The sequence below is a fragment of the Hyla sarda genome, unplaced genomic scaffold, assembly GCF_029499605.1.
Source record: "Hyla sarda isolate aHylSar1 unplaced genomic scaffold, aHylSar1.hap1 scaffold_189, whole genome shotgun sequence".
Classification (NCBI taxonomy): Eukaryota; Metazoa; Chordata; class Amphibia; order Anura; family Hylidae; genus Hyla; species Hyla sarda.
Genome location: NW_026608543.1, coordinates 175,644 through 199,337, shown reverse-complemented (window position 1 = coordinate 199,337; position 23,694 = coordinate 175,644). Strand labels below are relative to the sequence as shown.

General features: G+C 46.0%; 11 non-coding genes across 11 annotated transcripts; all 11 read right to left on the bottom strand.

Moving 5' to 3' along the window:
- Positions 1 to 471: 471 nt before the first annotated feature.
- On the bottom strand, positions 472 to 662 carry LOC130315779 (U2 spliceosomal RNA). The gene has a single exon (XR_008863217.1). It is a non-coding gene; the product is annotated as a U2 spliceosomal RNA (small nuclear RNA).
- A 2,084-nt stretch (positions 663 to 2,746) lies between these two features.
- On the bottom strand, positions 2,747 to 2,937 carry LOC130315777 (U2 spliceosomal RNA). The gene has a single exon (XR_008863216.1). It is a non-coding gene; the product is annotated as a U2 spliceosomal RNA (small nuclear RNA).
- A 2,086-nt stretch (positions 2,938 to 5,023) lies between these two features.
- Positions 5,024 to 5,214, bottom strand: LOC130315897 (U2 spliceosomal RNA). Its single transcript, XR_008863325.1, has one exon. It is a non-coding gene; the product is annotated as a U2 spliceosomal RNA (small nuclear RNA).
- A 2,113-nt stretch (positions 5,215 to 7,327) lies between these two features.
- LOC130315776 (U2 spliceosomal RNA) lies at positions 7,328 to 7,518 on the bottom strand. The gene has a single exon (XR_008863215.1). It is a non-coding gene; the product is annotated as a U2 spliceosomal RNA (small nuclear RNA).
- A 2,085-nt stretch (positions 7,519 to 9,603) lies between these two features.
- Positions 9,604 to 9,794, bottom strand: LOC130315775 (U2 spliceosomal RNA). The gene has a single exon (XR_008863214.1). It is a non-coding gene; the product is annotated as a U2 spliceosomal RNA (small nuclear RNA).
- A 2,102-nt stretch (positions 9,795 to 11,896) lies between these two features.
- LOC130315773 (U2 spliceosomal RNA) lies at positions 11,897 to 12,087 on the bottom strand. The gene has a single exon (XR_008863212.1). It is a non-coding gene; the product is annotated as a U2 spliceosomal RNA (small nuclear RNA).
- Positions 12,088 to 14,173: 2,086 nt separating this feature from the next.
- LOC130315772 (U2 spliceosomal RNA) lies at positions 14,174 to 14,364 on the bottom strand. Its single transcript, XR_008863211.1, has one exon. It is a non-coding gene; the product is annotated as a U2 spliceosomal RNA (small nuclear RNA).
- A 2,089-nt stretch (positions 14,365 to 16,453) lies between these two features.
- LOC130315771 (U2 spliceosomal RNA) lies at positions 16,454 to 16,644 on the bottom strand. Its single transcript, XR_008863210.1, has one exon. It is a non-coding gene; the product is annotated as a U2 spliceosomal RNA (small nuclear RNA).
- A 2,088-nt stretch (positions 16,645 to 18,732) lies between these two features.
- On the bottom strand, positions 18,733 to 18,923 carry LOC130315770 (U2 spliceosomal RNA). The gene has a single exon (XR_008863209.1). It is a non-coding gene; the product is annotated as a U2 spliceosomal RNA (small nuclear RNA).
- A 2,092-nt stretch (positions 18,924 to 21,015) lies between these two features.
- On the bottom strand, positions 21,016 to 21,206 carry LOC130315769 (U2 spliceosomal RNA). Its single transcript, XR_008863208.1, has one exon. It is a non-coding gene; the product is annotated as a U2 spliceosomal RNA (small nuclear RNA).
- Positions 21,207 to 23,291: 2,085 nt separating this feature from the next.
- Positions 23,292 to 23,482, bottom strand: LOC130315768 (U2 spliceosomal RNA). Its single transcript, XR_008863207.1, has one exon. It is a non-coding gene; the product is annotated as a U2 spliceosomal RNA (small nuclear RNA).
- Between the last annotated feature and the right edge of the window lie 212 nt (positions 23,483 to 23,694).

The following is a 23,694-nucleotide window of genomic DNA, read 5'->3' as shown; positions in this document are numbered from 1 at the left end:
CCCCCATGTTATGTTACATAGTTACATAGTTAGTACGGTCGAAAAAAGACATATGTCCATCAAGTTCAACCAGGGAATTAAGGGGTAGGGGTGTGGCGCGATATTGGGGAAGGGATGAGATTTTATATTTCTTCATAAGCATTAATCTTATTTTGTCAATTAGGAACATTCAGCACCCACCCGCTATCAAGGCAGCTGCCTATCATGTCATGCCCTACCTGCACAGGTGTGCTGGCTACTCAAATGATCCAATTAAGGAGGCCATTTAGTCAGCAGCAGCAGAAGTCCTGTGCCTGGACGCTCCAACAGCGGCCAGACACAAGCAGAAGCAGAAGCAGCAGAAGCAGCAGCAGCACCACCTTTTGTTTTTTGGCTGCAGCAGCAGCAGCAAGGCCCACAGGGCTGGCTAGCTGGCTAGCCAGCAAGCAGGTAGCAATGAAAGTAGGAATCTTTCTTTTTAACCCTGTAAGGGGGTGGTGCACTGTACCCGAAGATACTGCCATATCGGGTCAATGCATAGGGCGACGGAAGCAAGCTTCGAAATCGGCCCCCGTTCTCAAAAATCCATTTAATATATGGTCCCCAGATAGGGGACGTATCAGATATTAAACTGATAAGAACAGATACTACACTTGATCTTAGCCAAAAGGCCGAGAAGCGATAACCGTGAAAGGGGCGGGCCCAACAAGGTCCCCTTCATGGGCACTATCACTGCTTGCTGTCAGGGAGGCTGCCAGACAATTTTCCATGCACACTCTGGGCTGGGGGGCAGTCAACCACCAGTACACACAGCAGAACCTAAACCCATACCATTATTGCTAAGCAGCAAGACAGGGGCCCATTGCACTCCCACGGGGCCTTTTTAAATGCAATCCATAACCCGGATTTGCCAGGAACCCTTCTTACTCCTCCTACTTGCATGTGACACTGGGCTTAGGATCTGCATAGGAAACACACACACAAGCACACACCTACCTTTGTTGCCTGCAGATGCCTCCTTGGCTGTCCCCAAACGGTATCAAACCAACACCCACGGGAAGCTGTAAGCATAGAGGACATGCCTGCACCCCATTGGACTTACCTGTGTGGGTTAAATCCGGGTTATTTGACAACCTATGGCGGTGATGGTTCTGCTCAGGCAGAGCAGTGCTGATGCTCCTCATAAAGCTGTCGCTGCTGTGAAGGTTCTAGGTGACATCACAAATCCCTATGGTTACATACACAACAAAGCTGGGTTGTTGTTGTTTACACTCTGCAAGGCCTGTGGAAGTGAGTGACATCATAGCACTGTAGTTCTGAGGGTTCTAGATGGATGCAACAATCTCCTGTTGCTTCTATGAAGGCCATAATAGACGACATCACCAAACAGCTCCATAGTCACATACACAGCAAAGGAGAGATGTTGTTTACACCTAGTGATGTCAGTGGTATTGAGTGACATCACAGCACAGTGCTAAGGCTCCTGGGCCTGGACACAGCAGCGGCTGCAATATCTCAACGGAGAATACGTTTATATATATGTGTGTGTGTGCGCGTATATATATATATATATATATATATATATATATATATATATTTCTCCGCCGAAATCACTTTTAAACCCATTTCCACCTTTTTTTCCCTTCTCTTCCTCTTACTTTTTTTTCACGTTTTTTTACGTTTTTCTCCTTTTCGCCTCTTTTCTGGGCGTATTATTCTTCTTTTTCTTCTTTTTTTTCGTCTAATGCATACCCCATCAGTGCAGCAATGCTTATTCAATACCGCCAGCAGATGGAGACACTGGGGGATAATTTTCTAAGGATTTATACTGATTTTTCCTGTCTGAATTTGTCGCACAGAAAGTTGCAGGCCAAATATGTGTGACATTTCTGCGACTTTAGCTTCTAGAGCATTTTTACAACATTATACATAGGTGCTGAATACATAAAAAGCGACTGTTCAGCGACAGACAAGTCGCATCGGCTGAAAGTAGGCCAGAATGTCAGTCCATGTTGGAGCAGGTTTAGATACAGTCTAAAGTATAGATCTCAAAGTCTGTGCACAGAATTTAGCAAGGGCCTCGCACCTTCTGATGCATCAGGTAGGTGCACAATAGCATAGCCTAACCCTCTGTACTTTGGTCTATATTGATGCGGGACATAGACAGCCAGCTGATGACCAATCCATTAGTGCAATGGATGGCTGGAAGCATTTGTCTTTGCCTTTGCAATACCACAGAAGCAATGCATGGTCAATGTACAGCAATGACACACCTGTGTGAACAGCCAGGAGACCCCCCCCATGTTATGTTACATAGTTACATAGTTAGTACGGTCGAAAAAAGACATATGTCCATCAAGTTCAACCAGGGAATTAAGGGGTAGGGGTGTGGCGCGATATTGGGGAAGGGATGAGATTTTATATTTCTTCATAAGCATTAATCTTATTTTGTCAATTAGGAACATTCAGCACCCACCCGCTATCAAGGCAGCTGCCTATCATGTCATGCCCTACCTGCACAGGTGTGCTGGCTACTCAAATGATCCAATTAAGGAGGCCATTTAGTCAGCAGCAGCAGAAGTCCTGTGCCTGGACGCTCCAACAGCGGCCAGACACAAGCAGAAGCAGAAGCAGCAGAAGCAGCAGCAGCACCACCTTTTGTTTTTTGGCTGCAGCAGCAGCAGCAAGGCCCACAGGGCTGGCTAGCTGGCTAGCCAGCAAGCAGGTAGCAATGAAAGTAGGAATCTTTCTTTTTAACCCTGTAAGGGGGTGGTGCACTGTACCCGAAGATACTGCCATATCGGGTCAATGCATAGGGCGACGGAAGCAAGCTTCGAAATCGGCCCCCGTTCTCAAAAATCCATTTAATATATGGTCCCCAGATAGGGGACGTATCAGATATTAAACTGATAAGAACAGATACTACACTTGATCTTAGCCAAAAGGCCGAGAAGCGATAACCGTGAAAGGGGCGGGCCCAACAAGGTCCCCTTCATGGGCACTATCACTGCTTGCTGTCAGGGAGGCTGCCAGACAATTTTCCATGCACACTCTGGGCTGGGGGGCAGTCAACCACCAGTACACACAGCAGAACCTAAACCCATACCATTATTGCTAAGCAGCAAGACAGGGGCCCATTGCACTCCCACGGGGCCTTTTTAAATGCAATCCATAACCCGGATTTGCCAGGAACCCTTCTTACTCCTCCTACTTGCATGTGACACTGGGCTTAGGATCTGCATAGGAAACACACACACAAGCACACACCTACCTTTGTTGCCTGCAGATGCCTCCTTGGCTGTCCCCAAACGGTATCAAACCAACACCCACGGGAAGCTGTAAGCATAGAGGACATGCCTGCACCCCATTGGACTTACCTGTGTGGGTTAAATCCGGGTTATTTGACAACCTATGGCGGTGATGGTTCTGCTCAGGCAGAGCAGTGCTGATGCTCCTCATAAAGCTGTCGCTGCTGTGAAGGTTCTAGGTGACATCACAAATCCCTATGGTTACATACACAACAAAGCTGGGTTGTTGTTGTTTACACTCTGCAAGGCCTGTGGAAGTGAGTGACATCATAGCACTGTAGTTCTGAGGGTTCTAGATGGATGCAACAATCTCCTGTTGCTTCTATGAAGGCCATAATAGACGACATCACCAAACAGCTCCATAGTCACATACACAGCAAAGGAGAGATGTTGTTTACACCTAGTGATGTCAGTGGTATTGAGTGACATCACAGCACAGTGCTAAGGCTCCTGGGCCTGGACACAGCAGCGGCTGCAATATCTCAACGGAGAATACGTTTATATATATGTGTGTGTGTGCGCGTATATATATATATATATATATATATATATATATATATATATATTTCTCCGCCGAAATCACTTTTAAACCCATTTCCACCTTTTTTTCCCTTCTCTTCCTCTTACTTTTTTTTCACGTTTTTTTACGTTTTTCTCCTTTTCGCCTCTTTTCTGGGCGTATTATTCTTCTTTTTCTTCTTTTTTTTCGTCTAATGCATACCCCATCAGTGCAGCAATGCTTATTCAATACCGCCAGCAGATGGAGACACTGGGGGATAATTTTCTAAGGATTTATACTGATTTTTCCTGTCTGAATTTGTCGCACAGAAAGTTGCAGGCCAAATATGTGTGACATTTCTGCGACTTTAGCTTCTAGAGCATTTTTACAACATTATACATAGGTGCTGAATACATAAAAAGCGACTGTTCAGCGACAGACAAGTCGCATCGGCTGAAAGTAGGCCAGAATGTCAGTCCATGTTGGAGCAGGTTTAGATACAGTCTAAAGTATAGATCTCAAAGTCTGTGCACAGAATTTAGCAAGGGCCTCGCACCTTCTGATGCATCAGGTAGGTGCACAATAGCATAGCCTAACCCTCTGTACTTTGGTCTATATTGATGCGGGACATAGACAGCCAGCTGATGACCAATCCATTAGTGCAATGGATGGCTGGAAGCATTTGTCTTTGCCTTTGCAATACCACAGAAGCAATGCATGGTCAATGTACAGCAATGACACACCTGTGTGAACAGCCAGGAGACCCCCCCCATGTTATGTTACATAGTTACATAGTTAGTACGGTCGAAAAAAGACATATGTCCATCAAGTTCAACCAGGGAATTAAGGGGTAGGGGTGTGGCGCGATATTGGGGAAGGGATGAGATTTTATATTTCTTCATAAGCATTAATCTTATTTTGTCAATTAGGAACATTCAGCACCCACCCGCTATCAAGGCAGCTGCCTATCATGTCATGCCCTACCTGCACAGGTGTGCTGGCTACTCAAATGATCCAATTAAGGAGGCCATTTAGTCAGCAGCAGCAGAAGTCCTGTGCCTGGACGCTCCAACAGCGGCCAGACACAAGCAGAAGCAGAAGCAGCAGAAGCAGCAGCAGCACCACCTTTTGTTTTTTGGCTGCAGCAGCAGCAGCAAGGCCCACAGGGCTGGCTAGCTGGCTAGCCAGCAAGCAGGTAGCAATGAAAGTAGGAATCTTTCTTTTTAACCCTGTAAGGGGGTGGTGCACTGTACCCTAAGATACTGCCATATCGGGTCAATGCATAGGGCGACGGAAGCAAGCTTCGAAATCGGCCCCCGTTCTCAAAAATCCATTTAATATATGGTCCCCAGATAGGGGACGTATCAGATATTAAACTGATAAGAACAGATACTACACTTGATCTTAGCCAAAAGGCCGAGAAGCGATAACCGTGTAAGGGGCGGGCCCAACAAGGTCCCCTTCATGGGCACTATCACTGCTTGCTGTCAGGGAGGCTGCCAGACAATTTTCCATGCACACTCTGGGCTGGGGGGCAGTCAACCACCAGTACACACAGCAGAACCTAAACCCATACCATTATTGCTAAGCAGCAAGACAGGGGCCCATTGCACTCCCACGGGGCCTTTTTAAATGCAATCCATAACCCGGATTTGCCAGGAACCCTTCTTACTCCTCCTACTTGCATGTGACACTGGGCTTAGGATCTGCATAGGAAACACACACACAAGCACACACCTACCTTTGTTGCCTGCAGATGCCTCCTTGGCTGTCCCCAAACGGTATCAAACCAACACCCACGGGAAGCTGTAAGCATAGAGGACATGCCTGCACCCCATTGGACTTACCTGTGTGGGTTAAATCCGGGTTATTTGACAACCTATGGCGGTGATGGTTCTGCTCAGGCAGAGCAGTGCTGATGCTCCTCATAAAGCTGTCGCTGCTGTGAAGGTTCTAGGTGACATCACAAATCCCTATGGTTACATACACAACAAAGCTGGGTTGTTGTTGTTTACACTCTGCAAGGCCTGTGGAAGTGAGTGACATCATAGCACTGTAGTTCTGAGGGTTCTAGATGGATGCAACAATCTCCTGTTGCTTCTATGAAGGCCATAATAGACGACATCACCAAACAGCTCCATAGTCACATACACAGCAAAGGAGAGATGTTGTTTACACCTAGTGATGTCAGTGGTATTGAGTGACATCACAGCACAGTGCTAAGGCTCCTGGGCCTGGACACAGCAGCGGCTGCAATATCTCAACGGAGAATACGTTTATATATATGTGTGTGTGTGCGCGTATATATATATATATATATATATACATATATATATATATATATATATATATATATATATATATATATATATATTTCTCCGCCGAAATCACTTTTAAACCCATTTCCACCTTTTTTTCCCTTCTCTTCCTCTTACTTTTTTTTCACGTTTTTTTACGTTTTTCTCCTTTTCGCCTCTTTTCTGGGCGTATTATTCTTCTTTTTCTTCTTTTTTTTCGTCTAATGCATACCCCATCAGTGCAGCAATGCTTATTCAATACCGCCAGCAGATGGAGACACTGGGGGATAATTTTCTAAGGATTTATACTGATTTTTCCTGTCTGAATTTGTCGCACAGAAAGTTGCAGGCCAAATATGTGTGACATTTCTGCGACTTTAGCTTCTAGAGCATTTTTACAACATTATACATAGGTGCTGAATACATAAAAAGCGACTGTTCAGCGACAGACAAGTCGCATCGGCTGAAAGTAGGCCAGAATGTCAGTCCATGTTGGAGCAGGTTTAGATACAGTCTAAAGTATAGATCTCAAAGTCTGTGCACAGAATTTAGCAAGGGCCTCGCACCTTCTGATGCATCAGGTAGGTGCACAATAGCATAGCCTAACCCTCTGTACTTTGGTCTATATTGATGCGGGACATAGACAGCCAGCTGATGACCAATCCATTAGTGCAATGGATGGCTGGAAGCATTTGTCTTTGCCTTTGCAATACCACAGAAGCAATGCATGGTCAATGTACAGCAATGACACACCTGTGTGAACAGCCAGGAGACCCCCCCCATGTTATGTTACATAGTTACATAGTTAGTACGGTCGAAAAAAGACATATGTCCATCAAGTTCAACCAGGGAATTAAGGGGTAGGGGTGTGGCGCGATATTGGGGAAGGGATGAGATTTTATATTTCTTCATAAGCATTAATCTTATTTTGTCAATTAGGAACATTCAGCACCCACCCGCTATCAAGGCAGCTGCCTATCATGTCATGCCCTACCTGCACAGGTGTGCTGGCTACTCAAATGATCCAATTAAGGAGGCCATTTAGTCAGCAGCAGCAGAAGTCCTGTGCCTGGACGCTCCAACAGCGGCCAGACACAAGCAGAAGCAGAAGCAGCAGAAGCAGCAGCAGCACCTTTTGTTTTTTGGCTGCAGCAGCAGCAGCAAGGCCCACAGGGCTGGCTAGCTGGCTAGCCAGCAAGCAGGTAGCAATGAAAGTAGGAATCTTTCTTTTTAACCCTGTAAGGGGGTGGTGCACTGTACCCGAAGATACTGCCATATCGGGTCAATGCATAGGGCGACGGAAGCAAGCTTCGAAATCGGCCCCCGTTCTCAAAAATCCATTTAATATATGGTCCCCAGATAGGGGACGTATCAGATATTAAACTGATAAGAACAGATACTACACTTGATCTTAGCCAAAAGGCCGAGAAGCGATAACCGTGAAAGGGGCGGGCCCAACAAGGTCCCCTTCATGGGCACTATCACTGCTTGCTGTCAGGGAGGCTGCCAGACAATTTTCCATGCACACTCTGGGCTGGGGGGCAGTCAACCACCAGTACACACAGCAGAACCTAAACCCATACCATTATTGCTAAGCAGCAAGACAGGGGCCCATTGCACTCCCACGGGGCCTTTTTAAATGCAATCCATAACCCAGATTTGCCAGGAACCCTTCTTACTCCTCCTACTTGCATGTGACACTGGGCTTAGGATCTGCATAGGAAACACACACACAAGCACACACCTACCTTTGTTGCCTGCAGATGCCTCCTTGGCTGTCCCCAAACGGTATCAAACCAACACCCACGGGAAGCTGTAAGCATAGAGGACATGCCTGCACCCCATTGGACTTACCTGTGTGGGTTAAATCCGGGTTATTTGACAACCTATGGCGGTGATGGTTCTGCTCAGGCAGAGCAGTGCTGATGCTCCTCATAAAGCTGTCGCTGCTGTGAAGGTTCTAGGTGACATCACAAATCCCTATGGTTACATACACAACAAAGCTGGGTTGTTGTTGTTTACACTCTGCAAGGCCTGTGGAAGTGAGTGACATCATAGCACTGTAGTTCTGAGGGTTCTAGATGGATGCAACAATCTCCTGTTGCTTCTATGAAGGCCATAATAGACGACATCACCAAACAGCTCCATAGTCACATACACAGCAAAGGAGAGATGTTGTTTACACCTAGTGATGTCAGTGGTATTGAGTGACATCACAGCACAGTGCTAAGGCTCCTGGGCCTGGACACAGCAGCGGCTGCAATATCTCAACGGAGAATACGTTTATATATATGTGTGTGTGTGCGCGTATATATATATATATATATATATATATATATATATATATTTCTCCGCCGAAATCACTTTTAAACCCATTTCCACCTTTTTTTCCCTTCTCTTCCTCTTACTTTTTTTTCACGTTTTTTTACGTTTTTCTCCTTTTCGCCTCTTTTCTGGGCGTATTATTCTTCTTTTTCTTCTTTTTTTTCGTCTAATGCATACCCCATCAGTGCAGCAATGCTTATTCAATACCGCCAGCAGATGGAGACACTGGGGGATAATTTTCTAAGGATTTATACTGATTTTTCCTGTCTGAATTTGTCGCACAGAAAGTTGCAGGCCAAATATGTGTGACATTTCTGCGACTTTAGCTTCTAGAGCATTTTTACAACATTATACATAGGTGCTGAATACATAAAAAGCGACTGTTCAGCGACAGACAAGTCGCATCGGCTGAAAGTAGGCCAGAATGTCAGTCCATGTTGGAGCAGGTTTAGATACAGTCTAAAGTATAGATCTCAAAGTCTGTGCACAGAATTTAGCAAGGGCCTCGCACCTTCTGATGCATCAGGTAGGTGCACAATAGCATAGCCTAACCCTCTGTACTTTGGTCTATATTGATGCGGGACATAGACAGCCAGCTGATGACCAATCCATTAGTGCAATGGATGGCTGGAAGCATTTGTCTTTGCCTTTGCAATACCACAGAAGCAATGCATGGTCAATGTACAGCAATGACACACCTGTGTGAACAGCCAGGAGACCCCCCCCATGTTATGTTACATAGTTACATAGTTAGTACGGTCGAAAAAAGACATATGTCCATCAAGTTCAACCAGGGAATTAAGGGGTAGGGGTGTGGCGCGATATTGGGGAAGGGATGAGATTTTATATTTCTTCATAAGCATTAATCTTATTTTGTCAATTAGGAACATTCAGCACCCACCCGCTATCAAGGCAGCTGCCTATCATGTCATGCCCTACCTGCACAGGTGTGCTGGCTACTCAAATGATCCAATTAAGGAGGCCATATAGTCAGCAGCAGCAGAAGTCCTGTGCCTGGACGCTCCAACAGCGGCCAGACACAAGCAGAAGCAGAAGCAGCAGAAGCAGCAGCAGCACCACCTTTTGTTTTTTGGCTGCAGCAGCAGCAGCAGCAAGGCCCACAGGGCTGGCTAGCTGGCTAGCCAGCAAGCAGGTAGCAATGAAAGTAGGAATCTTTCTTTTTAACCCTGTAAGGGGGTGGTGCACTGTACCCGAAGATACTGCCATATCGGGTCAATGCATAGGGCGACGGAAGCAAGCTTCGAAATCGGCCCCCGTTCTCAAAAATCCATTTAATATATGGTCCCCAGATAGGGGACGTATCAGATATTAAACTGATAAGAACAGATACTACACTTGATCTTAGCCAAAAGGCCGAGAAGCGATAACCGTGAAAGGGGCGGGCCCAACAAGGTCCCCTTCATGGGCACTATCACTGCTTGCTGTCAGGGAGGCTGCCAGACAATTTTCCATGCACACTCTGGGCTGGGGGGCAGTCAACCACCAGTACACACTGCAGAACCTAAACCCATACCATTATTGCTAAGCAGCAAGACAGGGGCCCATTGCACTCCCACGGGGCCTTTTTAAATGCAATCCATAACCCGGATTTGCCAGGAACCCTTCTTACTCCTCCTACTTGCATGTGACACTGGGCTTAGGATCTGCATAGGAAACACACACACAAGCACACACCTACCTTTGTTGCCTGCAGATGCCTCCTTGGCTGTCCCCAAACGGTATCAAACCAACACCCACGGGAAGCTGTAAGCATAGAGGACATGCCTGCACCCCATTGGACTTACCTGTGTGGGTTAAATCCGGGTTATTTGACAACCTATGGCGGTGATGGTTCTGCTCAGGCAGAGCAGTGCTGATGCTCCTCATAAAGCTGTCGCTGCTGTGAAGGTTCTAGGTGACATCACAAATCCCTATGGTTACATACACAACAAAGCTGGGTTGTTGTTGTTTACACTCTGCAAGGCCTGTGGAAGTGAGTGACATCATAGCACTGTAGTTCTGAGGGTTCTAGATGGATGCAACAATCTCCTGTTGCTTCTATGAAGGCCATAATAGACGACATCACCAAACAGCTCCATAGTCACATACACAGCAAAGGAGAGATGTTGTTTACACCTAGTGATGTCAGTGGTATTGAGTGACATCACAGCACAGTGCTAAGGCTCCTGGGCCTGGACACAGCAGCGGCTGCAATATCTCAACGGAGAATACGTTTATATATATGTGTGTGTGTGCGCGTATATATATATATATATATATATATATATATATATATATATATATATATATATATATATATCTCCGCCGAAATCACTTTTAAACCCATTTCCACCTTTTTTTCCCTTCTCTTCCTCTTACTTTTTTTTCACGTTTTTTTACGTTTTTCTCCTTTTCGCCTCTTTTCTGGGCGTATTATTCTTCTTTTTCTTCTTTTTTTTCGTCTAATGCATACCCCATCAGTGCAGCAATGCTTATTCAATACCGCCAGCAGATGGAGACACTGGGGGATAATTTTCTAAGGATTTATACTGATTTTTCCTGTCTGAATTTGTCGCACAGAAAGTTGCAGGCCAAATATGTGTGACATTTCTGCGACTTTAGCTTCTAGAGCATTTTTACAACATTATACATAGGTGCTGAATACATAAAAAGCGACTGTTCAGCGACAGACAAGTCGCATCGGCTGAAAGTAGGCCAGAATGTCAGTCCATGTTGGAGCAGGTTTAGATACAGTCTAAAGTATAGATCTCAAAGTCTGTGCACAGAATTTAGCAAGGGCCTCGCACCTTCTGATGCATCAGGTAGGTGCACAATAGCATAGCCTAACCCTCTGTACTTTGGTCTATATTGATGCGGGACATAGACAGCCAGCTGATGACCAATCCATTAGTGCAATGGATGGCTGGAAGCATTTGTCTTTGCCTTTGCAATACCACAGAAGCAATGCATGGTCAATGTACAGCAATGACACACCTGTGTGAACAGCCAGGAGACCCCCCCCATGTTATGTTACATAGTTACATAGTTAGTACGGTCGAAAAAAGACATATGTCCATCAAGTTCAACCAGGGAATTAAGGGGTAGGGGTGTGGCGCGATATTGGGGAAGGGATGAGATTTTATATTTCTTCATAAGCATTAATCTTATTTTGTCAATTAGGAACATTCAGCACCCACCCGCTATCAAGGCAGCTGCCTATCATGTCATGCCCTACCTGCACAGGTGTGCTGGCTACTCAAATGATCCAATTAAGGAGGCCATTTAGTCAGCAGCAGCAGAAGTCCTGTGCCTGGACGCTCCAACAGCGGCCAGACACAAGCAGAAGCAGAAGCAGCAGAAGCAGCAGCAGCACCACCTTTTGTTTTTTGGCTGCCGCAGCAGCAGCAAGGCCCACAGGGCTGGCTAGCTGGCTAGCCAGCAAGCAGGTAGCAATGAAAGTAGGAATCTTTCTTTTTAACCCTGTAAGGGGGTGGTGCACTGTACCCGAAGATACTGCCATATCGGGTCAATGCATAGGGCGACGGAAGCAAGCTTCGAAATCGGCCCCCGTTCTCAAAAATCCATTTAATATATGGTCCCCAGATAGGGGACGTATCAGATATTAAACTGATAAGAACAGATACTACACTTGATCTTAGCCAAAAGGCCGAGAAGCGATAACCGTGAAAGGGGCGGGCCCAACAAGGTCCCCTTCATGGGCACTATCACTGCTTGCTGTCAGGGAGGCTGCCAGACAATTTTCCATGCACACTCTGGGCTGGGGGGCAGTCAACCACCAGTACACACAGCAGAACCTAAACCCATACCATTATTGCTAAGCAGCAAGACAGGGGCCCATTGCACTCCCACGGGGCCTTTTTAAATGCAATCCATAACCCGGATTTGCCAGGAACCCTTCTTACTCCTCCTACTTGCATGTGACACTGGGCTTAGGATCTGCATAGGAAACACACACACAAGCACACACCTACCTTTGTTGCCTGCAGATGCCTCCTTGGCTGTCCCCAAACGGTATCAAACCAACACCCACGGGAAGCTGTAAGCATAGAGGACATGCCTGCACCCCATTGGACTTACCTGTGTGGGTTAAATCCGGGTTATTTGACAACCTATGGCGGTGATGGTTCTGCTCAGGCAGAGCAGTGCTGATGCTCCTCATAAAGCTGTCGCTGCTGTGAAGGTTCTAGGTGACATCACAAATCCCTATGGTTACATACACAACAAAGCTGGGTTGTTGTTGTTTACACTCTGCAAGGCCTGTGGAAGTGAGTGACATCATAGCACTGTAGTTCTGAGGGTTCTAGATGGATGCAACAATCTCCTGTTGCTTCTATGAAGGCCATAATAGACGACATCACCAAAGAGCTCCATAGTCACATACACAGCAAAGGAGAGATGTTGTTTACACCTAGTGATGTCAGTGGTATTGAGTGACATCACAGCACAGTGCTAAGGCTCCTGGGCCTGGACACAGCAGCGGCTGCAATATCTCAACGGAGAATACGTTTATATATATGTGTGTGTGTGCGCGTATATATATATATATATATATATATATATATATATATATATATTTCTCCGCCGAAATCACTTTTAAACCCATTTCCACCTTTTTTTCCCTTCTCTTCCTCTTACTTTTTTTTCACGTTTTTTTACGTTTTTCTCCTTTTCGCCTCTTTTCTGGGCGTATTATTCTTCTTTTTCTTCTTTTTTTTCGTCTAATGCATACCCCATCAGTGCAGCAATGCTTATTCAATACCGCCAGCAGATGGAGACACTGGGGGATAATTTTCTAAGGATTTATACTGATTTTTCCTGTCTGAATTTGTCGCACAGAAAGTTGCAGGCCAAATATGTGTGACATTTCTGCGACTTTAGCTTCTAGAGCATTTTTACAACATTATACATAGGTGCTGAATACATAAAAAGCGACTGTTCAGCGACAGACAAGTCGCATCGGCTGAAAGTAGGCCAGAATGTCAGTCCATGTTGGAGCAGGTTTAGATACAGTCTAAAGTATAGATCTCAAAGTCTGTGCACAGAATTTAGCAAGGGCCTCGCACCTTCTGATGCATCAGGTAGGTGCACAATAGCATAGCCTAACCCTCTGTACTTTGGTCTATATTGATGCGGGACATAGACAGCCAGCTGATGACCAATCCATTAGTGCAATGGATGGCTGGAAGCATTTGTCTTTGCCTTTGCAATACCACAGAAGCAATGCATGGTCAATGTACAGCAATGACACACCTGTGTGAACAGCCAGGAGACCCCCCCCATGTTATGTTACATAGTTACATAGTTAGTACGGTCGAAAAAAGACATATGTCCATCAAGTTCAACCAGGGAATTAAGGGGTAGGGGTGTGGCGCGATATTGGGGAAGGGATGAGATTTTATATTTCTTCATAAGCATTAATCTTATTTTGTCAATTAGGAACATTCAGCACCCACCCGCTATCAAGGCAGCTGCCTATCATGTCATGCCCTACCTGCACAGGTGTGCTGGCTACTCAAATGATCCAATTAAGGAGGCCATTTAGTCAGCAGCAGCAGAAGTCCTGTGCCTGGACGCTCCAACAGCGGCCAGACACAAGCAGAAGCAGAAGCAGCAGAAGCAGCAGCAGCACCACCTTTTGTTTTTTGGCTGCAGCAGCAGCAGCAAGGCCCACAGGGCTGGCTAGCTGGCTAGCCAGCAAGCAGGTAGCAATGAAAGTAGGAATCTTTCTTTTTAACCCTGTAAGGGGGTGGTGCACTGTACCCGAAGATACTGCCATATCGGGTCAATGCATAGGGCGACGGAAGCAAGCTTCGAAATCGGCCCCCGTTCTCAAAAATCCATTTAATATATGGTCCCCAGATAGGGGACGTATCAGATATTAAACTGATAAGAACAGATACTACACTTGATCTTAGCCAAAAGGCCGAGAAGCGATAACCGTGAAAGGGGCGGGCCCAACAAGGTCCCCTTCATGGGCACTATCACTGCTTGCTGTCAGGGAGGCTGCCAGACAATTTTCCATGCACACTCTGGGCTGGGGGGCAGTCAACCACCAGTACACACAGCAGAACCTAAACCCATACCATTATTGCTAAGCAGCAAGACAGGGGCCCATTGCACTCCCACGGGGCCTTTTTAAATGCAATCCATAACCCGGATTTGCCAGGAACCCTTCTTACTCCTCCTACTTGCATGTGACACTGGGCTTAGGATCTGCATAGGAAACACACACACAAGCACACACCTACCTTTGTTGCCTGCAGATGCCTCCTTGGCTGTCCCCAAACGGTATCAAACCAACACCCACGGGAAGCTGTAAGCATAGAGGACATGCCTGCACCCCATTGGACTTACCTGTGTGGGTTAAATCCGGGTTATTTGACAACCTATGGCGGTGATGGTTCTGCTCAGGCAGAGCAGTGCTGATGCTCCTCATAAAGCTGTCGCTGCTGTGAAGGTTCTAGGTGACATCACAAATCCCTATGGTTACATACACAACAAAGCTGGGTTGTTGTTGTTTACACTCTGCAAGGCCTGTGGAAGTGAGTGACATCATAGCACTGTAGTTCTGAGGGTTCTAGATGGATGCAACAATCTCCTGTTGCTTCTATGAAGGCCATAATAGACGACATCACCAAACAGCTCCATAGTCACATACACAGCAAAGGAGAGATGTTGTTTACACCTAGTGATGTCAGTGGTATTGAGTGACATCACAGCACAGTGCTAAGGCTCCTGGGCCTGGACACAGCAGCGGCTGCAATATCTCAACGGAGAATACGTTTATATATATGTGTGTGTGTGCGCGTATATATATATATATATATATATATATATATATATATATATATATTTCTCCGCCGAAATCACTTTTAAACCCATTTCCACCTTTTTTTCCCTTCTCTTCCTCTTACTTTTTTTTCACGTTTTTTTACGTTTTTCTCCTTTTCGCCTCTTTTCTGGGCGTATTATTCTTCTTTTTCTTCTTTTTTTTCGTCTAATGCATACCCCATCAGTGCAGCAATGCTTATTCAATACCGCCAGCAGATGGAGACACTGGGGGATAATTTTCTAAGGATTTATACTGATTTTTCCTGTCTGAATTTGTCGCACAGAAAGTTGCAGGCCAAATATGTGTGACATTTCTGCGACTTTAGCTTCTAGAGCATTTTTACAACATTATACATAGGTGCTGAATACATAAAAAGCGACTGTTCAGCGACAGACAAGTCGCATCGGCTGAAAGTAGGCCAGAATGTCAGTCCATGTTGGAGCAGGTTTAGATACAGTCTAAAGTATAGATCTCAAAGTCTGTGCACAGAATTTAGCAAGGGCCTCGCACCTTCTGATGCATCAGGTAGGTGCACAATAGCATAGCCTAACCCTCTGTACTTTGGTCTATATTGATGCGGGATATAGACAGCCAGCTGATGACCAATCCATTAGTGCAATGGATGGCTGGAAGCATTTGTCTTTGCCTTTGCAATACCACAGAAGCAATGCATGGTCAATGTACAGCAATGACACACCTGTGTGAACAGCCAGGAGACCCCCCCCCATGTTATGTTACATAGTTACATAGTTAGTACGGTCGAAAAAAGACATATGTCCATCAAGTTCAACCAGGGAATTAAGGGGTAGGGGTGTGGCGCGATATTGGGGAAGGGATGAGATTTTATATTTCTTCATAAGCATTAATCTTATTTTGTCAATTAGGAACATTCAGCACCCACCCGCTATCAAGGCAGCTGCCTATCATGTCATGCCCTACCTGCACAGGTGTGCTGGCTACTCAAATGATCCAATTAAGGAGGCCATTTAGTCAGCAGCAGCAGAAGTCCTGTGCCTGGACGCTCCAACAGCGGCCAGACACAAGCAGAAGCAGAAGCAGCAGAAGCAGCAGCAGCACCACCTTTTGTTTTTTGGCTGCAGCAGCAGCAGCAAGGCCCACAGGGCTGGCTAGCTGGCTAGCCAGCAAGCAGGTAGCAATGAAAGTAGGAATCTTTCTTTTTAACCCTGTAAGGGGGTGGTGCACTGTACCCGAAGATACTGCCATATCGGGTCAATGCATAGGGCGACGGAAGCAAGCTTCGAAATCGGCCCCCGTTCTCAAAAATCCATTTAATATATGGTCCCCAGATAGGGGACGTATCAGATATTAAACTGATAAGAACAGATACTACACTTGATCTTAGCCAAAAGGCCGAGAAGCGATAACCGTGAAAGGGGCGGGCCCAACAAGGTCCCCTTCATGGGCACTATCACTGCTTGCTGTCAGGGAGGCTGCCAGACAATTTTCCATGCACACTCTGGGCTGGGGGGCAGTCAACCACCAGTACACACAGCAGAACCTAAACCCATACCATTATTGCTAAGCAGCAAGACAGGGGCCCATTGCACTCCCACAGGGCCTTTTTAAATGCAATCCATAACCCGGATTTGCCAGGAACCCTTCTTACTCCTCCTACTTGCATGTGACACTGGGCTTAGGATCTGCATAGGAAACACACACACAAGCACACACCTACCTTTGTTGCCTGCAGATGCCTCCTTGGCTGTCCCCAAACGGTATCAAACCAACACCCACGGGAAGCTGTAAGCATAGAGGACATGCCTGCACCCCATTGGACTTACCTGTGTGGGTTAAATCCGGGTTATTTGACAACCTATGGCGGTGATGGTTCTGCTCAGGCAGAGCAGTGCTGATGCTCCTCATAAAGCTGTCGCTGCTGTGAAGGTTCTAGGTGACATCACAAATCCCTATGGTTACATACACAACAAAGCTGGGTTGTTGTTGTTTACACTCTGCAAGGCCTGTGGAAGTGAGTGACATCATAGCACTGTAGTTCTGAGGGTTCTAGATGGATGCAACAATCTCCTGTTGCTTCTATGAAGGCCATAATAGACGACATCACCAAACAGCTCCATAGTCACATACACAGCAAAGGAGAGATGTTGTTTACACCTAGTGATGTCAGTGGTATTGAGTGACATCACAGCACAGTGCTAAGGCTCCTGGGCCTGGACACAGCAGCGGCTGCAATATCTCAACGGAGAATACGTTTATATATATGTGTGTGTGTGCGCGTATATATATATATATATATATATATATATATATATATATATATATTTCTCCGCCGAAATCACTTTTAAACCCATTTCCACCTTTTTTTCCCTTCTCTTCCTCTTACTTTTTTTTCACGTTTTTTTACGTTTTTCTCCTTTTCGCCTCTTTTCTGGGCGTATTATTCTTCTTTTTCTTCTTTTTTTTCGTCTAATGCATACCCCATCAGTGCAGCAATGCTTATTCAATACCGCCAGCAGATGGAGACACTGGGGGATAATTTTCTAAGGATTTATACTGATTTTTCCTGTCTGAATTTGTCGCACAGAAAGTTGCAGGCCAAATATGTGTGACATTTCTGCGACTTTAGCTTCTAGAGCATTTTTACAACATTATACATAGGTGCTGAATACATAAAAAGCGACTGTTCAGCGACAGACAAGTCGCATCGGCTGAAAGTAGGCCAGAATGTCAGTCCATGTTGGAGCAGGTTTAGATACAGTCTAAAGTATAGATCTCAAAGTCTGTGCACAGAATTTAGCAAGGGCCTCGCACCTTCTGATGCATCAGGTAGGTGCACAATAGCATAGCCTAACCCTCTGTACTTTGGTCTATATTGATGCGGGACATAGACAGCCAGCTGATGACCAATCCATTAGTGCAATGGATGGCTGGAAGCATTTGTCTTTGCCTTTGCAATACCACAGAAGCAATGCATGGTCAATGTACAGCAATGACACACCTGTGTGAACAGCCAGGAGACCCCCCCCATGTTATGTTACATAGTTACATAGTTAGTACGGTCGAAAAAAGACATATGTCCATCAAGTTCAACCAGGGAATTAAGGGGTAGGGGTGTGGCGCGATATTGGGGAAGGGATGAGATTTTATATTTCTTCATAAGCATTAATCTTATTTTGTCAATTAGGAACATTCAGCACCCACCCGCTATCAAGGCAGCTGCCTATCATGTCATGCCCTACCTGCACAGGTGTGCTGGCTACTCAAATGATCCAATTAAGGAGGCCATTTAGTCAGCAGCAGCAGAAGTCCTGTGCCTGGACGCTCCAACAGCGGCCAGACACAAGCAGAAGCAGAAGCAGCAGAAGCAGCAGCAGCACCACCTTTTGTTTTTTGGCTGCAGCAGCAGCAGCAAGGCCCACAGGGCTGGCTAGCTGGCTAGCCAGCAAGCAGGTAGCAATGAAAGTAGGAATCTTTCTTTTTAACCCTGTAAGGGGGTGGTGCACTGTACCCGAAGATACTGCCATATCGGGTCAATGCATAGGGCGACGGAAGCAAGCTTCGAAATCGGCCCCCGTTCTCAAAAATCCATTTAATATATGGTCCCCAGATAGGGGACGTATCAGATATTAAACTGATAAGAACAGATACTACACTTGATCTTAGCCAAAAGGCCGAGAAGCGATAACCGTGAAAGGGGCGGGCCCAACAAGGTCCCCTTCATGGGCACTATCACTGCTTGCTGTCAGGGAGGCTGCCAGACAATTTTCCATGCACACTCTGGGCTGGGGGGCAGTCAACCACCAGTACACACAGCAGAACCTAAACCCATACCATTATTGCTAAGCAGCAAGACAGGGGCCCATTGCACTCCCACGGGGCCTTTTTAAATGCAATCCATAACCCGGATTTGCCAGGAACCCTTCTTACTCCTCCTACTTGCATGTGACACTGGGCTTAGGATCTGCATAGGAAACACACACACAAGCACACACCTACCTTTGTTGCCTGCAGATGCCTCCTTGGCTGTCCCCAAACGGTATCAAACCAACACCCACGGGAAGCTGTAAGCATAGAGGACATGCCTGCACCCCATTGGACTTACCTGTGTGGGTTAAATCCGGGTTATTTGACAACCTATGGCGGTGATGGTTCTGCTCAGGCAGAGCAGTGCTGATGCTCCTCATAAAGCTGTCGCTGCTGTGAAGGTTCTAGGTGACATCACAAATCCCTATGGTTACATACACAACAAAGCTGGGTTGTTGTTGTTTACACTCTGCAAGGCCTGTGGAAGTGAGTGACATCATAGCACTGTAGTTCTGAGGGTTCTAGATGGATGCAACAATCTCCTGTTGCTTCTATGAAGGCCATAATAGACGACATCACCAAACAGCTCCATAGTCACATACACAGCAAAGGAGAGATGTTGTTTACACCTAGTGATGTCAGTGGTATTGAGTGACATCACAGCACAGTGCTAAGGCTCCTGGGCCTGGACACAGCAGCGGCTGCAATATCTCAACGGAGAATACGTTTATATATATGTGTGTGTGTGCGCGTATATATATATATATATATATATATATATATATATATATATATATATATTTCTCCGCCGAAATCACTTTTAAACCCATTTCCACCTTTTTTTCCCTTCTCTTCCTCTTACTTTTTTTTCACGTTTTTTTACGTTTTTCTCCTTTTCGCCTCTTTTCTGGGCGTATTATTCTTCTTTTTCTTCTTTTTTTTCGTCTAATGCATACCCCATCAGTGCAGCAATGCTTATTCAATACCGCCAGCAGATGGAGACACTGGGGGATAATTTTCTAAGGATTTATACTGATTTTTCCTGTCTGAATTTGTCGCACAGAAAGTTGCAGGCCAAATATGTGTGACATTTCTGCGACTTTAGCTTCTAGAGCATTTTTACAACATTATACATAGGTGCTGAATACATAAAAAGCGACTGTTCAGCGACAGACAAGTCGCATCGGCTGAAAGTAGGCCAGAATGTCAGTCCATGTTGGAGCAGGTTTAGATACAGTCTAAAGTATAGATCTCAAAGTCTGTGCACAGAATTTAGCAAGGGCCTCGCACCTTCTGATGCATCAGGTAGGTGCACAATAGCATAGCCTAACCCTCTGTACTTTGGTCTATATTGATGCGGGACATAGACAGCCAGCTGATGACCAATCCATTAGTGCAATGGATGGCTGGAAGCATTTGTCTTTGCCTTTGCAATACCACAGAAGCAATGCATGGTCAATGTACAGCAATGACACACCTGTGTGAACAGCCAGGAGACCCCCCCCATGTTATGTTACATAGTTACATAGTTAGTACGGTCGAAAAAAGACATATGTCCATCAAGTTCAACCAGGGAATTAAGGGGTAGGGGTGTGGCGCGATATTGGGGAAGGGATGAGATTTTATATTTCTTCATAAGCATTAATCTTATTTTGTCAATTAGGAACATTCAGCACCCACCCGCTATCAAGGCAGCTGCCTATCATGTCATGCCCTACCTGCACAGGTGTGCTGGCTACTCAAATGATCCAATTAAGGAGGCCATTTAGTCAGCAGCAGCAGAAGTCCTGTGCCTGGACGCTCCAACAGCGGCCAGACACAAGCAGAAGCAGAAGCAGCAGAAGCAGCAGCAGCACCACCTTTTGTTTTTTGGCTGCAGCAGCAGCAGCAAGGCCCACAGGGCTGGCTAGCTGGCTAGCCAGCAAGCAGGTAGCAATGAAAGTAGGAATCTTTCTTTTTAACCCTGTAAGGGGGTGGTGCACTGTACCCGAAGATACTGCCATATCGGGTCAATGCATAGGGCGACGGAAGCAAGCTTCGAAATCGGCCCCCGTTCTCAAAAATCCATTTAATATATGGTCCCCAGATAGGGGACGTATCAGATATTAAACTGATAAGAACAGATACTACACTTGATCTTAGCCAAAAGGCCGAGAAGCGATAACCGTGAAAGGGGCGGGCCCAACAAGGTCCCCTTCATGGGCACTATCACTGCTTGCTGTCAGGGAGGCTGCCAGACAATTTTCCATGCACACTCTGGGCTGGGGGGCAGTCAACCACCAGTACACACAGCAGAACCTAAACCCATACCATTATTGCTAAGCAGCAAGACAGGGGCCCATTGCACTCCCACGGGGCCTTTTTAAATGCAATCCATAACCCGGATTTGCCAGGAACCCTTCTTACTCCTCCTACTTGCATGTGACACTGGGCTTAGGATCTGCATAGGAAACACACACACAAGCACACACCTACCTTTGTTGCCTGCAGATGCCTCCTTGGCTGTCCCCAAACGGTATCAAACCAACACCCACGGGAAGCTGTAAGCATAGAGGACATGCCTGCACCCCATTGGACTTACCTGTGTGGGTTAAATCCGGGTTATTTGACAACCTATGGCGGTGATGGTTCTGCTCAGGCAGAGCAGTGCTGATGCTCCTCATAAAGCTGTCGCTGCTGTGAAGGTTCTAGGTGACATCACAAATCCCTATGGTTACATACACAACAAAGCTGGGTTGTTGTTGTTTACACTCTGCAAGGCCTGTGGAAGTGAGTGACATCATAGCACTGTAGTTCTGAGGGTTCTAGATGGATGCAACAATCTCCTGTTGCTTCTATGAAGGCCATAATAGACGACATCACCAAACAGCTCCATAGTCACATACACAGCAAAGGAGAGATGTTGTTTACACCTAGTGATGTCAGTGGTATTGAGTGACATCACAGCACAGTGCTAAGGCTCCTGGGCCTGGACACAGCAGCGGCTGCAATATCTCAACGGAGAATACGTTTATATATATGTGTGTGTGTGCGCGTATATATATATATATATATATATATATATATATATATATATTTCTCCGCCGAAATCACTTTTAAACCCATTTCCACCTTTTTTTCCCTTCTCTTCCTCTTACTTTTTTTTCACGTTTTTTTACGTTTTTCTCCTTTTCGCCTCTTTTCTGGGCGTATTATTCTTCTTTTTCTTCTTTTTTTTCGTCTAATGCATACCCCATCAGTGCAGCAATGCTTATTCAATACCGCCAGCAGATGGAGACACTGGGGGATAATTTTCTAAGGATTTATACTGATTTTTCCTGTCTGAATTTGTCGCACAGAAAGTTGCAGGCCAAATATGTGTGACATTTCTGCGACTTTAGCTTCTAGAGCATTTTTACAACATTATACATAGGTGCTGAATACATAAAAAGCGACTGTTCAGCGACAGACAAGTCGCATCGGCTGAAAGTAGGCCAGAATGTCAGTCCATGTTGGAGCAGGTTTAGATACAGTCTAAAGTATAGATCTCAAAGTCTGTGCACAGAATTTAGCAAGGGCCTCGCACCTTCTGATGCATCAGGTAGGTGCACAATAGCATAGCCTAACCCTCTGTACTTTGGTCTATATTGATGCGGGACATAGACAGCCAGCTGATGACCAATCCATTAGTGCAATGGATGGCTGGAAGCATTTGTCTTTGCCTTTGCAATACCACAGAAGCAATGCATGGTCAATGTACAGCAATGACACACCTGTGTGAACAGCCAGGAGACCCCCCCCCATGTTATGTTACATAGTTACATAGTTAGTACGGTCGAAAAAAGACATATGTCCATCAAGTTCAACCAGGGAATTAAGGGGTAGGGGTGTGGCGCGATATTGGGGAAGGGATGAGATTTTATATTTCTTCATAAGCATTAATCTTATTTTGTCAATTAGGAACATTCAGCACCCACCCGCTATCAAGGCAGCTGCCTATCATGTCATGCCCTACCTGCACAGGTGTGCTGGCTACTCAAATGATCCAATTAAGGAGGCCATTTAGTCAGCAGCAGCAGAAGTCCTGTGCCTGGACGCTCCAACAGCGGCCAGACACAAGCAGAAGCAGAAGCAGCAGAAGCAGCAGCAGCACCACCTTTTGTTTTTTGGCTGCAGCAGCAGCAGCAAGGCCCACAGGGCTGGCTAGCTGGCTAGCCAGCAAGCAGGTAGCAATGAAAGTAGGAATCTTTCTTTTTAACCCTGTAAGGGGGTGGTGCACTGTACCCGAAGATACTGCCATATCGGGTCAATGCATAGGGCGACGGAAGCAAGCTTCGAAATCGGCCCCCGTTCTCAAAAATCCATTTAATATATGGTCCCCAGATAGGGGACGTATCAGATATTAAACTGATAAGAACAGATACTACACTTGATCTTAGCCAAAAGGCCGAGAAGCGATAACCGTGAAAGGGGCGGGCCCAACAAGGTCCCCTTCATGGGCACTATCACTGCTTGCTGTCAGGGAGGCTGCCAGACAATTTTCCATGCACACTCTGGGCTGGGGGGCAGTCAACCACCAGTACACACAGCAGAACCTAAACCCATACCATTATTGCTAAGCAGCAAGACAGGGGCCCATTGCACTCCCACGGGGCCTTTTTAAATGCAATC